This window comes from Crinia signifera, chromosome 5 (genome assembly GCF_055691185.1).
Source record: "Crinia signifera chromosome 5, ASM5569118v1, whole genome shotgun sequence".
Taxonomy (NCBI): domain Eukaryota; kingdom Metazoa; phylum Chordata; class Amphibia; order Anura; family Myobatrachidae; genus Crinia; species Crinia signifera.
Genome location: NC_139221.1, coordinates 332,599,530 through 332,616,462, shown reverse-complemented (window position 1 = coordinate 332,616,462; position 16,933 = coordinate 332,599,530). Strand labels below are relative to the sequence as shown.

The 16,933-nt window shown below is 49.5% G+C and overlaps 1 protein-coding gene across 2 annotated transcripts in view; it reads left to right on the top strand.

The window, feature by feature from the left end:
• Window positions 1–16,933, top strand: part of LOC146005654 (alanine aminotransferase 2-like) — a 70,331-nt gene that overhangs the window by 14,560 nt on the left and 38,838 nt on the right. The window contains exon 1 of one of the 2 annotated variants that reach the window (XM_083145053.1): window positions 1,710–1,744. The exons of the other annotated variant lie outside the window; for it this stretch is intronic. The gene's annotated coding sequence lies outside the window, so the exon portion shown is untranslated. Of the gene's footprint in view, window positions 1–1,709; window positions 1,745–16,933 lie in introns of those variants that run through there. 2 annotated transcript variants of the gene reach the window in all.

The following is a 16,933-nucleotide window of genomic DNA, read 5'->3' as shown; positions in this document are numbered from 1 at the left end:
AGCGCCCCAGGCAAGTCGGGGTAGTAGTAGTACGTTTATTTATAAGGCGCCGCAAAGTGTCCGCAGCGCCGTACATAGCAAACAAAAAAACAAATTACAAGGTAACGTACAGGGTGTGTTGAAAAATACAGTATAAATAGGGGTATAGCTGGTAGAACTAAAATCAGCATCAGTTCAGAAGTAGGTGTCAAAATTGTCGAGGAGACTGAAGATGAAGTAGAGGAAGGGAAGAACAGGACAGGAGGACAGGTGAGGTAAAGAGGTAGGGTGAGTACGTGAGGCAGGAGGACCCTACTCATAAGAGTTACCAGACTAAAAATAGGTGGGTGGACGAACGAAATACAATGGGATAAGTAGGAACGGAGGGGAACGGAGGCAGGATAGGAGGATCAAAAGAGGTTAGGGGGCGCCCCGGTGTCTGCCGCCCGGGTACCTGTCCTGCGGCGCTGTAAAGCTGGCGGCGGCGGCAGCGGGGGGTCCCTGCAGTCAATAAGAAGTAATGAGCGCTATCCGCTGGGCTATGCGGAAGCGCTTCTGTTTTGGAAACACTGGCCGCACGGCGCACGCTGATTGGCTGAATCTCAGCCAATCAGCGTGCGGCCAGTGTTTCCAAAACAGAAGCGCTTCCGCATAGCCCGGCGGATAGCGCTCGTTATTTCTTATTGACTGCAGGGACCCCCCGCTGCTGCCGCCGCCGCCAGCTTTTACGCACATATACGCCGCAGGACAGGTACCCGGGCGGCAAGGGGGGGCAAAATACCGCCCTCCAGTGGCCGGCGCCCTAAGCAAATGCCTAGATTTGCCTAGTGGTAGCGCCGGCCCTGGGGGCGGATCTCCGGGAATCGATGATGCGCTGTTACTTATGGGCCAGTGCTCTGGACTTGCCCCCCAGGCTAAAAGTTGCCAGCCAGCTCCTGCGTACAGCCACTCTCCGTTTCCTGGACAGGACACAGGTAAAACACTGATCTTGATGTGCTTTTCCTTACACTGTCTGACCTATTAGCGGTATATCGGACAGATATAATTCTGGCAATCCTGCTCACCTGAAAACTAGTTAGTCGGCAGTCAATGACTGTTTATTTATAGATTGCATATAGTAAAATTCTTGATCCACCTCTCAGAGATCAATATATAATTTTTTTCATTGATACCATATGGTTAATTAGGTAACCAAGAATGCATACATAATTTATAATTAGCGCAGGGTTGATTTAAAATATTCTCCAGTTGTTACACACTATAAATGATCATAATATAAGCACCGGAATATAACAATAAAATGATGTGTGATGGAATAAAGGTTTATTACTTGTATCCCGTGTGCAGCAGGATTGGGTGTTTTTGGCTCGTGCTGCCCCGGATAGCGCCTGCCTCAATGTATAGCGTTTGACAACATTAATGAAAGTGTTGAATTGAAGCAAAACAGAGGTTTGTGTTTGATTCTTGTACTGACGTCCTACTGAATCCTCCATTCGATGCAGAACGCTGTGATGAACAGGTGGGTTTTCAGTAAACATTTGAAGCATTGTAAGGTGGAGGGAGGGACTTATTCCTGTAAAGGGGGCAGTGTAGGCAAAATCTTGGATGTGCACAGGATTCCGTGTCCAGGGAAGAGGAGAGGCGACAATCATTGGCTGACCGGAGAGGATGGGAGGGAGCTAGTTGGGAAATGAGGTAGGAGGTGTATGGAGCAGTGGAGATAGAGATGACCTTGTATGTGAGGAGGAGAAGAGGATTCTGTACGGTAATGGGAGCCAGTGTAGATTTTCTTGAAGAGGCTTGGCAGAAGCGGAGCAGTGGGAGAGGGAGAAAAGTCTAGCTGCAGACATGAGGACAGATTGAAGGGGAGCGACCTGGTAGCACAGGAGACCAGTGAGGACAGACTGGAGGGGAGCTAGCTGGGAGCGCGGGAGGCCAGTAAGGACAGACTGAAGGGGAGCGACCTGGTAGCACAGGAGACCAGTGAGGACAGACTGGAGGGGAGCGAGCTGGTAGTGTGGGAGGCCAGTGAGGACAGACTGGAGGGGAGTGAGCTGGTAATGAGTGAGGCCAGTGAGGACAGACTGAAGGGGAGTGAGCTGGTAGCACAGGAGGCCAGTGAGGACAGACTGTAGGGGAGCGAGCTGGTAGCACAGGAGGCCAGTGAGGACAGACTGAAGGGGAGCGAGCTGGTAGCACAGGAGGCCAGTGAGGACAGACTGGAGGGGAGCGAGCTGGTAGCACAGGAGGCCAGTGAGGACAGACTGGAGGGGAGCGAGCTGGTAGCACAGGAGGCCAGTGAGGACAGACTGGAGGGGAGCGAGCTGGTAGCACAGGAGGCCAGTGAGGACAGACTGAAGGGGAGAGAGCTGGTAGCACAGGAGGCCAGTGAGGACAGACTGGAGGGGAGCGAGCTGGTAGCACAGGAGGCCAGTGAGGACAGACTGGAGGGGAGAGAGCTGGTAGCACAGGAGGCCAGTGAGGACAGACTGAAGGGGAGCGAGCTGGTAGCACAGGAGGCCAGTGAGGACAGACTGGAGGGGAGCGAGCTGGTAGCACAGGAGGCCAGTGAGGACAGACTGGAGGGGAGCGAGCTGGTAGCACAGGAGGCCAGTGAGGACAGACTGAAGGGGAGAGAGCTGGTAGCACAGGAGGCCAGTGAGGACAGACTGGAGGGGAGCGAGCTGGTAGCACAGGAGGCCAGTGAGGACAGACTGGAGGGGAGAGAGCTGGTAGCACAGGAGGCCAGTGAGGACAGGAGCGAGATGGTAGCAAAGGAGATCCGTGAGGACAGACTGGAGGGGAGAGAGCTGGAAGTGTGGAAAACAAGTGAGGACAGACTGCAGCCAGGGCAGTGAGCTGGTAGCACAGGAAGCCATTGAGGACAGACTGGAGGGGAGTGAGCTGGTAGCGTGGGAGGTGCGCTGAGGACAGACTGGAGGGGAGTGAGCTGGTAATGAGTGAGGCCATTGAGGACAGGCTGGAGGGGAGTGAGCTGGTAGGTTGGGAGGCCAGTAAGGACAGGCTGCAGGGGAGTGCGCTAGGAGTGCGGGAGGCCCAAGAGGACAGACTGGAATGGAGCGATCTGGTAGAGTGGGAGGATTGAGGACAGAATGGAGGAGAGCGAGCTGGTAGCACGGGAGACCACTGTACTCTCCCTTATACTGTAGTACCTGTATTTCCAGCTCACAGCCGCCTCACATATGCTCGCTACCTGACATTCCCTATTATCCCAGCTCAAAGCCGCCTCACCTCTGCTGTCTCCCTGACACTCCCTGTATTCCCAGCTCACAGCCACCTCACCTCTGCTCTCTTCCTGACAGCCACTGTATTCCCAGCTCACAGCCACCTCACAGCTGCTATCTCCCTGACAGTCCCTGTATTCCCAGCTCAAAGCCGCCTCACCTCTGCTGTCTCCCTGACACTGCCTGTATTCCCAGCTCAAAGATTCCTCACCTCTGCTCTCTCCCTGACACTGCCTGTATTCCCAGCTCACAGGTGCCTTACCTCTGCTCTCGCCCTAACAGTCTATATATCCCCAGCTCACAGCCTCCTCACCTCTGCGCTCTCCCTGACACTCCCTGTATTCCCAGCTCATAGCTGCCTTACCTCTGCTCTCTCCCTGACACTCCCTGTATTCCCAGCTCACAGCCTTCTCAACTCTGCTCTCTCCCTGACACCCCCTGTATTCCCAGCTCACAGCCTCCTCACCTCTGCTCTCTCCCTGACACCCCCTGTATTCCCAGCTCATAGCCACCTCATCTCTGCTATGTCCCTGACAGTCCCTGTATTCCCAGCTCAAAGATGCCTCACCTCTGCTCTCTCCCTGACACTGCCTGTATTCCCAGCTCAAAGCCGCCTCACCTCTGCTGTCTCCCTGACACTGCCTGTATTCCCAGCTCAAAGATTCCTCACCTCTGCTCTCTCCCTGACACTGCCTGTATTCCCAGCTCACAGGTGCCTTACCTCTGCTCTCGTCCTAACAGTCTATATATCCCCAGCTCACAGCCTCCTCACCTCTGCGCTCTCCCTGACACTCCCTGTATTCCCAGCTCATAGCTGCCTTACCTCTGCTCTCTCCCTGACAATCCCTATTTTCCCAGCTCACCGCCTCCTCACCTTTGCTCTCTCCCTGACAGTCCCTGTATTCTCAGACCATAGCTGCCTAACCTCTGCTCTCTCCCAGAGTCCCTGTATTGCCAGCTCACAGCTGCCTTACCTCTGCTCTCTCCTGACAGTCCCTGCTGACACTCCCTGTATTCCTAGCTCCCCTCTGCTCTCTCACTGACACTTCCTCTATTCCCAGCTCACAGCCGCCTCACCTTGGCTCTCTCCCTGACAGCCACTGTATTCCCAGCTCACTGCTGCCTCACCTCTGCTCTCTCCCTGACACTCCCCGTATTCCCAGCTCACAGCTGCTTTACCTCTGTTCTCTCCGACACTCCCTGTATTCCCAGCTCACAGCCAACTCACCTCTGCACTGCCCCTGACAGTCCCTGTATTCTCATCTAATTGTCACCTCACCTCTGCTCTCTCCCTGACACTCCCTGTATTCCCAGCTCAAAGTTACCTCACCTCTGCTCTCTCCCTGACAGTCCTTGTAGATCCAGCTCACAGCAACCTCATTTCTGCTCTCTCCCTGACACTGCCTTTATTCCCAGCTCACAGCTGCCTCACCTCTGCTTTCTCCCTGACAGCCACTGTATTCCCAGCTCACAGCTGCCTCACCTCTGCTCTCTGCCTGACACTCCCTGTATCCCCAGCTCACAGCTGCCTCACCTCTGCACTGCCCCTGACAGTCCCTGTATCCCCAGCTCACAGCTGCCTCACCTCTGCTCTCTCCCTGACAGTCCCTGTATCCCCAGCTCACAGCTGCCTCACCTCTGCTCTCTCCCTGACAGCCACTGTATTCCCAGCTCACAGCTGCCTCACCTCTGCACTGCCCGTGACACTCCCTGTATCCCCAGCTCACAGCTGCCTCACCTCTGCACTGCCCCTGACAGTCCCTGTATCCCCAGCTCACAGCTGCCTCACCTCTGCTCTCTCCCTGACACTCCCTGTATTCCCAGCTCACAGCTGCCTCACCTCTGCACTGCCCCTGACAGTCCCTGTATTCCCAGCTCACAGCTGCCTCACCTCTGCACTGCCCCTGACAGTCCCTGTATTCCCAGCTCACAGCTGCCTCACCTCTGCACTGCCCGTGACACTCCCTGTATCCCCAGCTCACAGATGCCTCACCTCTGCACTGCCCCTGACAGTCCCTGTATCCCCAGCTCACAGCTGCCTCACCTCTGCACTGCCCCTGACAGTCCCTGTATTCCCAGCTCACAGCTGCCTCACCTCTGCACTGCCCGTGACAGTCCCTGTATTCTCATATCATGGTCACCTCACCAATGCTGGCCACCTTTACTCTCTCACTGCAATGCACAGTAGATATGAGCTAAGGACATCCCCTCTCTGCACATCTATAGTAATACATAGGTCATCCTGGGCAGTGGGTATGTGGTCCTGGCTGGTGAGATCAGTAGTTCTATCATCCTATGGAGGACAGACTGCTGGAACCTCACTCAGACATCCAGCTGTGATAAAGCTCTATATTACTGTATAGCAGTGACCAGATGTGGGCAATACTCTGACAATACCTAATACACCACACTCACCGGGGAAACCGTACCGCCCAACAAGACACATAGGGGGAAACTTACTAAGATGGGATTCTGTTCAAAATGGCATGTTGCCCATAGCAACCAATGAGATTCTATCTATTATCTTCTAGAAGGAGCTACATAAATAAGTAGAATCTGATTGGTTGCTATAGTAGTACATTTAACCCATAGTATTCAGGGCCCCATATTAGTCATGCAATGCATTAGATAAAGCAATGGAATAGGCAGTACTGTACATGCATTCCATGTCCTCAGGATTGTAGTGCGTGCTGATGACAAACAACCCAACCTTGGTCCCTTTCTGAGAACTGAATTGTCCTGGGAACCACTTTTACAGTCCCTGTCGATATTCCTATTACAGTCACTTACACACTGCATTCTAGAGAGGCTTTCGTACACCCACTACAGCCCCCCCCCCCCTTACTCTCCACCCCCCTCATCCTACGCACACACTGTATACGCTCTCTGAGTACATACTGTAATATTCCCAGAACTCTAAGTGTTATCTCCGGAATGGGGATTATCCTGAAAGAGTTAATGGAGTGGACGACACTATTATCAGTAGAGTTGAAGGTGAATGGTGGTTAGTGTCTATAATCGGGATAATTACCTACAGTAGGTTTTACAGCTGCTTAGAAGTTTATGTTTGGTCCAGAGCAATTTATAATATGTTCAATACACTCCTTAATGCTAGTTTATACTTAGAGCGACTAAGGTGACCTTTGAAATAGCTGGGAGCCCCCAGCGAAACGCTTTAGGCATTGACACCCCCATCCATTCTATACTGTGAACTGCGGATTACAAAACCAGGTAACCCTACTCTGAACCTGGGACTCCAAAAATTTGCACCTAATTCCAACTGGGGACCATTCAGGAGATGGGAAGACAGCACACCACTTCACAGGGACCACCTCTAGAACGATCTGGAAAAGTGGGCAATATCCCAGATATGTGAGTGACATTGACTGCTTCTCTCCCCCCCTCATTCACAGTGTCCAAGGAGTAATACAAACAAGATCCACACACTAAAAGGATAAGTGGGGTGCACTATCCATAAAAACCTTGCCCAGAATCTAGTGGGGCTACTAAATCACCTGCAATTTGCACATTTGCACTACCAGCCAGCCATGCATTGGCATTCTTAAGTAAAATAATTTTATTATGTTTACATTAATCATGTTCATTATGTTTTTATAAGAATGTATTTTTATTGATTAATAAATTGTTGAATATTATACGGTGAATTATTTCCTCAAATAGCGCAGTTATTTAACCTTTCCTTTTTTTTATGGACTATCGGGGACTGACTAACCCCATTCATAACTGCTGCTTGATTTTAATAAAGGACAATATGCAGCGCCTGTCAATTACCCTAGTGGTAATATACTATTTTCTCCAAGACTGTACCTTCCTAGTAGCTTCTTCAAGCCTTTTCTCCCAATTTTGAGGTGTATAATCATCAGAAGCAAATCTTATACCCACAGGTTAAAGTGTGGGTGAGGGGGGGGGGGGGGGGTTGGAACTAAATTCCACCACCTACAGATGAAGCGCCTCTCAGCCAGCTCAGGGAATTGCCAGAATCCCTGAGCTGGAGCAGGCTGGCGGAGAGGTGCTCCACCTGACGGGGACGCACAAGCATCTCACATGCTCCCCTGTCCCGTCAGCACAGTGGTGGAGAGTGGATTCCCTGCCTGTCTCTGCTTCATGGAGATGGGCAGGGTTAGTGGGGGCTGCGGGCAGTGACAGGGGAGCAGCATGGAGCCGGAGGAGGGCACACAGTGGTGATTGGCGATTGGTGGTTCACATGAATGGCTCTTGGATTAAACAAGTAGGACCCATTTACTGTACTTTCTCTTTACTTGTGTTTCTCAGTCCTCATCAGAGGAAGGAATAATATCACCACCTCCTCCCCAACCTATCATGTGCATGTACATATGTATTTTCTGTTTTTTGTTACAGTTATTATTCTGCTTCATCCTTGAGCAATAAATTGTTATATGTTTTTTTATTAACACTTGTCACATTTTATGGTGCCCAATAAGATCCCTGGAAGCGCCACACACCCACCTGTTCCAATAAACCACAATGACCTGTCTCTATCCTCTGTTTGCTATTCATATAATCAGCGTAACACTGCCAGGGTTAGAGATAACATTAGATAACGTTACGTAATAAACCAATCCGACTCTGTTGTCTTCACTTGTGGCGTAAACTGATCACTGAGTTCGTTTTACAATCGGCCAGTTACATAATTACAGAATACAATGTGCGAGCCGTCGGACATATCCCCTGATGAGAAAGGAATATATGTATTATTAGCATTATAAATGAATATAATGATAATATGAATCCTGTATAATTGATGAACTAGTAGCAACAGATACATTTAGGAAGTCACATGTATTAGAGTTTTTACTCAGGAATAGACAGTGGGTTAATAAAATGACTACTTTTATCTGCACCAGTGGCGTAACTACTGTAAGGCAGCCCCAGCTGCCGCTTGGGGGAGCAAGCCACAGTGGGGTTTGTGTGGGCGCCGGCACCCGCTCGACACACTGATATGCTGCTGCCTGCCGCTGCCCACTGGCTGAGCACCGGAGGCGAGTCAGCCGCAGCGCGGGTGCGGCCATGGCAGAATGACAAATCCCCCCACTGATTCAAGTGACAAAGCCGGCTATTGGCTACTGTGTACAGGATGGGCGGGCGGATGGGCGTGCTGGGGCGGCCTGGGATTTATACACCTTCATTTTGGTCTTTGTTAGATTGCAGAGGTCATGAACTGGTTTTGGGTCTGTGGTCAACATGACAAAATAAAACCCTTGTGAAGAAGAACAGAACGGTTGTTTCCACCACCAATCATAATTGGTGTTAGAAGTGGGATGTTCAGATAAGCAACATTTCCACTTTCCAGGCCACAAAGAAGCCAAAATGTAGGAAATTCTGCAAATGCTCATGAGAAAGCCGCAATAGTATAAGCGGCAGCTGGTAAAGATGTCACAGCAGCTAGAATTGTGATATGGCAGCTGCAATGCCAGTGACCACAACCAAGTCCCGAGTAGGAGAACAGCTTCAGAAATGCTCAGCGGATGATGACACAGGAGTTAACATCACCACCTTCAGAAGAATGGCGAATAGGGTGAAATGACTGCTGGAAATCTGGGTGGAGAAGCTGGCACAATACTTGTAATAGACCCTTCGGTTTTATATGGACCTCAATGAGAAGGAGGCATTGGTCTATTTTACCCTAAAGGCTGATAGACTGGTTGGAATTGGCGCTACCGGGCCAGGCCAAACTTAACGTATCAATGAGTGGCATTTCTGTAACGAAACAACAAGAAATGGGTGATGCAGGCGACCCCTGAACTCCTGAGGAACTTACCACACTGATGGAGAGATTCTGGGTGTTGCAGCAAATAGTCGAACCTCTTACCTGTGCTCCAAATCCTATGCTAAGTCATAAACTAAGTCATATCTGAAAACCACCTAGGCCTGACTGTAAAAGGAAGTTAACCCAAGACTGGCTAAGTTAAAATGTTTGGTGTGTAGGGCACCCATCTGGATGAAGTAGAATGTGGTCTTGGCCTTGGTTGACACTGGTAGCAAAATTACCTTAGTTTTGGGTTCCCTGATCACAATACAGTGAAGATACTGTGTTTTCATGGAACATATGCAGAATACAAAAGGACCCTCCTTTCAGTCACCCTCAAGGACCTTGGCAGCGATAGCTAATAAGCTGCAATATCCACTCATCTTGTTATGTCAGAGCCCTTCTTTGTGACTAAAAATAATGCATCTTTCGAGGGAGCGTTGTCCAGGAGAGGGTTGTGGAACAGCTGGTGGTGCCCCAAGGACATGTTTCACTGGTTTTTAAAGCAACACATGTTTGGGGGGGATCTTGGTGAGACCTGGGAGAGAGACTCCTTATTAGGTTGTATTGGCCCGGGTTCATGTGGTCATGAAAAAGTATTAAAACCATAGCATGATGATGATTGGGTGCCAGAGTTGTTGAGTATGGTAGTGGAAAAGTCCTGTATTATCATGGAACCTATCTTCTCCACAGAACAAGGTGTCAGGTAGAGGAGATGGTTCAACGGAACAATGAAGTCTTCTCTTCCCTACCAGGGAACACTGTCTTGATCGAATATGACATTATAATGCTTCAAGGGGTGGTAGTGAAATACGATCCTTACTGCATTCCTGAGGCTAATGGTACATATAGAAGGGATTTGGAGAGTGTGTTCCAAGTGGTGGTGGTTGAGTCTACCAGTGAGTGATGTTGCCCAATTGTGCAATGGCAGCTTATAGTTCTGCAATGACTTTAGAAAGTTAAACCACATATCCCAGCTTGATGCCTATCCGATGCCCAGCGCGGATGAACTGATGGAGAGTAACCACCCTTGATCTCACAAAGGGCTGCTGGCAGATTCATCTTATGCCCGCAGCCAATGAAGCCCATGAAGGGCTTTGCCAGGACAAGATCCCCAGCTTTGGGTTGCATAGAGCTCCAGCCACTTGATGAACAAGTTACTAAGAACCCAGACTTCTAATGCAGCCACTTATCTAAACAACATCACAAGACGGAATCACATCTACCTAAGGTTGAGGCAATACTGTCTTTATTGAGATCTGCAGATAACCGAGTATAATAATATAAAGGAGTTTATAGAATTGCCTCACAGCATTGCAGTCATGGGATCATTTCCCACCATGGCCCGAACCCCGGGACTCCAGTTTCCAAATAACCTGGCAAAAATATTCTGGTACGTGAATTGGCTCCCAACCAAAATTAACCCTAGAATGAATTCGTGTGCGTGTGGTAGGGATGTGAATGTTCAAATATTCTCTGTACAGTGCCGTTGAATATGTTTGCACTATGGTAAAAATAATAATAATAATAATATTAAATAATCCCTAATGTGATAGACACCTTCTCTTCCTCTTATACCAGGACTCGCCTTGTTGTTCTAATGCTATTTATGGGTCTATTTTTCAAATATTTGTAATGTGTAGGACAAAACATAGAGTTGTAGTAAATGGAGTGCAGTCTCTGGAGGGAAATGTTACTAGTGGAGTACCCCAGGGATCTGTACTGGGAGCAGTGCTCTTTAATATATATATATATATATATATATATATATATATATATATATATATATATATATATATATATATATATATAATCTATACTGGTGACTGTCACGAGCCACTTCTGGTAGGTCTGTGTAACTGTAGCCTGAGCCATGTATGTGTGCAGTCTCACCTATCACATAATTAGGCCATTATCTTGTCTCTGGCTGTCCAGTTGTAGTGAGTCACTGTTACAAGCCGCCTCTGGTGGGTCTGTGTAACTACAGCCTGGACCCTGTATGTGTGCAGTCTCACCTGTCACACAAATAGGCCAACTTTGTCTCTGGTTGTCCAGTTTTAGCTTTAGGTCACTGGTGCGGCCTCATCTAGATACTGTGCCCGGTTCTGTATAGGTCACTGGTGCGGCCTCATCTAGATACTGTGCCCAGTTCTGTATAGGTCACTGGTGCCGCCTCATCTAGATACTGTGCCCGGTTCTGTATGGGTCACTGGTGCGGCCTCATCTAGATACTGTGCCCAGTTCTGTATAGGTCACTGGTGCGGCCTCATCTAGATACTGTGCCCAGTTCTGTATAGGTCACTGGTGCGGCCTCATCTATATACTGTGCCCAGTTCTGTATAGGTCACTGGTGCGGCCTCATCTAGATACTGTGCCCAGTTCTGTATAGGTCACTGGTGCGGCCTCATCTAGATACTGTGCCCAGTTCTGTATAGGTCACTGGTGCCGCCTCATCTAGATACTGTGCCCGGTTCTGTATAGGTCACTGGTGCGGCCTCATCTAGATACTGTGCCCAGTTCTGTATAGGTCACTGGTGCCGCCTCATCTAGATACTGTGCCCGGTTCTGTATGGGTCACTGGTGCGGCCTCATCTAGATACTGTGCCCAGTTCTGTATAGGTCACTGGTGCAGCCTCATCTAGATACTGTGCCCAGTTCTGTATAGGTCACTGGTGCGGCCTCATCTATATACTGTGCCCAGTTCTGTATAGGTCACTGGTGCGGCCTCATCTAGATACTGTGCCCAGTTCTGTATAGGTCACTGGTGCGGCCTCATCTATATACTGTGTACAGTTCTGTATAGGTCACTGGTACGGCCTCATCTATATACTGTGCCCAGTTCTGTATAGGTCACTGGTGCGGCCTCATCTAGATACTGTGCCCAGTTCTGTATAGGTCCTGATGTGGCCTCATCTAGATACTGTGTCCAGTTCTGTATAGGTCACTGGTGCGGCCTCATCTAGATACCGTGCCCAGTTCTGTATAGGTCACTGGTACGGCCTCATCTAGATACTGTGCCCAGTTCTGTATAGGTCACTGGTGTGGCCTCATCTAGATACTGCCCAGTTCTGTTTAGGTCACTGGTGCGGCCTCATCTAGATACTGTGCCCAGTTCTGTATAGGTCACTGGTGCGGCCTCATCTAGATGCTGTGCCCAGTTCTGTAAAGGTCACTGGTGCGGCCTCATCTAGATACTGTGCCCAGTTCTGTATAGGTCACTGGTGCGGCCTCATCTAGATACTGTGCCCGGTTCTGTATAGGTCACTGGTGCGGCCTCATCTAGATACTGTGCCCAGTTCTGTATAGGTTACTGGTGCGGCCTCATCTAGATACTGTGCCCCGTTCTGTATAGGTCACTGGTGCGGCCTTATCTAGATACTGTGCCCAGTTCTGTATAGGACACTGGTACGGCCTCATCTAGATACTGTGTACAGTTCTGTATAGGTCACTGGTACGGCCTCATCTATATACTGTGCCCAGTTCTGTATAGGTCACTAGTGCGGCCTCATCTAGATACTGTGCCCAGTTCTGTATAGGTCACTGGTGCAGCCTCATCTAGATACTGTGCCCGGTTCTGTATAGGTCACTGGTGCGGCCTCATCTAGATGCTGTGCCCAGTTCTGTATAGGTCATTGGTGCCGCCTCATCTAGATACTGTGCCCGGTTCTGTATAGGTCACTGGTGTGGACTCATCTAGATACTGTGCCCGGTTCTGTATAGGTCACTGGTGCGACCTCATCTATATACTGTGCCCAGTTCTGTATAGGTCACTGGTGCAGCCTCATCTATATACTGTGCCCAGTTCTGTATAGGTCACTGGTGCGGCCTCATCTAGATACTGTGCCCAGTTCTGTATAGGTCACTGGTGCCGCCTCATCTAGATACTGTGCCCAGTTCTGTATAGGTCACTAGTGCGGCCTCATCTAGATGCTGTGCCCAGTTCTGTATAGGTCACTGGTGCAGCCTCATCTATATACTGTGCCCAGTTCTGTATAGGTCACTGGTGCGGCCTCATCTAGATACTGTGCCCGGTTCTGTATAGGTCACTGGTGCGGCCTCATCTAGATACTGTGCCCAGTTCTGTATAGGTCACTGGTGCGTCCTCATCTAGGTACTGTGCCCGGTTCTGTATAGGTCACTGGTGCGGCCTCATCTAGATACTGTGCCCGGTTCTGTATAGGTCACTGGTGCGGCCTCATCTAGATACTGTGCCCAGTTCTGTATAGGTCACTGGTGCGGCCTCATCTAGATACTGTGCCTAGTTCTGTATAGGTCACTGGTGCGGCCTCATCTAGGTACTGTGCCCGGTTCTGTATAGGTCACTGGTGCGGCCTCATCTAGATACTGTGCCCGGTTCTGTATAGGTCACTGGTGCGGCCTCATCTAGATACTGTGCCCGGTTCTGTATAGGTCACTGGTGCGGCCTCATCTAGATACTGTGCCCAGTTCTGTATAGGTCACTGGTGCGGCCTCATCTAGATACTGTGCCCGGTTCTGTATAGGTCACTGGTGCGGCCTCATCTAGATACTGTGCCCGGTTCTGTATAGGTCACTGGTGCGGCCTCATCTAGATACTGTGCCCAGTTCTGTATAGGTCACTGGTGCGGCCTCATCTAGATACTGTGCCCAGTTCTGTATAGGTCACTGGTGCGGCCTCATCTAGATACTGTGCCCAGTTCTGTATAGGTCACTAGTGCGGCCTCATCTAGATGCTGTGCCCAGTTCTGTATAGGTCACTGGTGCGGCCTCATCTAGATACTGTGCCCAGTTCTGTATAGGTCACTGGTGCGGCCTCATCTAGATACTGTGCCCAGTTCTGTATAGGTCACTGGTGCGGCCTCATCTAGATACTGTGCCCAGTTCTGTATAGGTCACTGGTGCGGCCTCATCTAGATACTGTGCCCAGTTCTGTATAGGTCACTGGTGCCGCCTCATCTAGATACTGTGCCCAGTTCTGTATAGGTCACTGGTGCGGCCTCATCTAGATACTGTGCCCAGTTCTGTATAGGTCACTGGTGCGGCCTCATCTAGATACTGTGCCCAGTTCTGTATAGGTCACTGGTGCGTCCTCATCTAGATACTGTGCCCAGTTCTGTATAGGTCACTGGTGCGGCCTCATCTAGATACTGTGCCCGGTTCTGTATAGGTCACTGGTGCGGCCTCATCTAGATACTGTGCCCAGTTCTGTATAGGTCACTGGTGCGGCCTCATCTAGATACTGTGCCCAGTTCTGTATAGGTCACTGGTGTGGCCTCATCTAGATACTGTGCCCAGTTCTGTATAGGTCACTAGTGCGGCCTCATCTAGATGCTGTGCCCAGTTCTGTATAGGTCACTGGTGCCGCCTCATCTAGATACTGTGCCCGGTTCTGTATAGGTCACTGGTGCGGCCTCATCTAGATACTGTGCCCAGTTCTGTATAGGTCACTGGTGCGGCCTCATCTAGATACTGTGCCCAGTTCTGTATAGGTCACTAGTGCGGCCTCATCTAGATGCTGTGCCCAGTTCTGTATAGGTCACTGGTGCCGCCTCATCTAGATACTGTGCCCGGTTCTGTATAGGTCACTGGTGCGGCCTCATCTAGATACTGTGCCCAGTTCTGTATAGGTCACTGGTGCGGCCTCATCTAGATACTGTGCCCAGTTCTGTATAGGTCACTGGTGCGGCCTCATCTAGATACTGTGCCCAGTTCTGTATAGGTCACTGGTGCGGCCTCATCTAGATACTGTGCCCAGTTCTGTATAGGTCACTGGTGCGGCCTCATCTAGATACTGTGCCCAGTTCTGTATAGGTCACTGGTGCGGCCTCATCTAGATACTGTGCCCAGTTCTGTATAGGTCACTGGTGCGGCCTCATCTAGATACTGTGCCCAGTTCTGTATAGGTCACTGGTGCGGCCTCATCTAGATACTGTGCCCGGTTCTGTATAGGTCACTGGTGCGACCTCATCTAGATACTGTGTCCGGTTCTGTATAGGTCACTGGTGCGGCCTCATCTAGATACTGTGCCCAGTTCTGTATAGGTCACTGGTGCGGCCTCATCTAGATACTGTGCCCAGTTCTGTATAGGTCACTGGTGCTGCCTCATCTAGATACTGTGCCCGGTTCTGTATAGGTCACTGGTGCGGCCTCATCTAGATACTGTGCCCAGTTCTGTATAGGTCAGTGGTGCGGCCTCATCTAGATACTGTGCCCAGTTCTGTATAGGTCACTGGTGCGGCCTCATCTAGATACTGTGCCCAGTTCTGTATAGGTCACTGGTGCAGCCTCATCTAGATACTGTGCCCGGTTCTGTATAGGTCACTGGTGCGGCCTCATCTAGATACTGTGCCCAGTTCTGCATAGGTCACTGGTGCGGCCTCATCTAGATACTGTGCCCGGTTCTGTATAGGTTACTGGTACGGCCTCATCTAGATACTGTGCCCAGTTCTGTATAGGTCACTGGTGCGACCTCATCTAGATACTGTGCCCAGTTCTGTATAGGTCACTGGTGCGGCCTCATCTAGATACTGTGCCCAGTTCTGTATAGGTCACTGGTGCGGCCTCATCTAGATACTGTGCCCAGTTCTGTATAGGTCACTGGTGCGGCCTCATCTAGATACTGTGCCCGGTTTTGTATAGGTCACTGGTGCAGCCTCATCTAGATACTGTGCCCGGTTCTGTATAGGTCACTGGTGCGGCCTCATCTAGATACTGTGCCCAGTTCTGTATAGGTCACTGGTACGGCCTCATCTAGATACTGTGTCCAGTTCTGTATAGGTCACTGGTGCGGCCTCATCTAGATACTGTGCCCAGTTCTGTATAGGTCACTGGCGTGGCCTCGTCCATATACTGTGCCCGGCTCTGTATAGGTTACTGGTGCGGCCCCATCTAGATATTGTGCCCAGTTCTGTATAGGTCACTGGTGCGGCCTCATCTAGATACTGTGCCCAGTTCTGTATAGTTGGGACAGCCAAATCATTTACCGCATATAAAGCATGTAATAAGAAATGTATAAATACAATCAAGATGGCTAAATTAGAGACTGAACGTAAAATGGCTGCAGATAGCAAATCTAATCCCCAAAAAATCTACAGTTATATAAACGGGAAATATTGGCCTACTAAGAAATAAGCTAGGTACCCTGGTAATAGAAGGAAAAGAGAAAGCGGAATTATTCAATGAAGTTTTTGCTTCGGTATTTACAAGGTAAGAATCCTCAGAAGATCTCCCACAGATTAAATGCTCGGCTCTTGATTGCTCCCAAACTGTAGGTTTGAGTGAGGAAAAAGTCACAAATAGATGACAGAACCTAAATAGTAACATATCTTCTGGCCCGGATGAAATACACCCTAGGATACTAAGGAATTGAGTTCTGTCATAGCACTACCATTATATCTGATATTCGGGTAATCAATAAACTCAGGAATGGTACCAAGGGACTGGCGCATAGCTAACGTAGTACCAATATGGAAGAAAGGGAGCAAAACTAACCCTGAAAATTATAGACCAGTCAGCCTCAAATCCAATGTGGGGAAATATTAGAAGGAATAATAAGAGATAGGATCCAACATTTCTTAGAACAGTAGAAGGTGATAAGTAAGGCTCAGCATGGGTTCGACAGTCATGTCAGACTAATTTAATCAGCTTTTATGAGGAAGTCAGTAGGGGCTGGACTTGGGGAAATCTGTTGATGTAATACTGCTTGATTTCGCTAAAGCTTTTGACACAGTGCCTCATAACATGTTATTAATGAAACTAGGTAATTTAGGGTTAGGATATAAAATTTGTAATTGGATTAGAAACTGGTTGCACAATCGGGGACAGAGAGTGGTGTTAATTGGCATACATTCCAGCTGGGTCCAAAGTGGAGTCCCGCAAGGTTCAATATTGGGACCCACCTTCTTTAATATATTCATTAATGATATTGGAAGTGACATAGGGC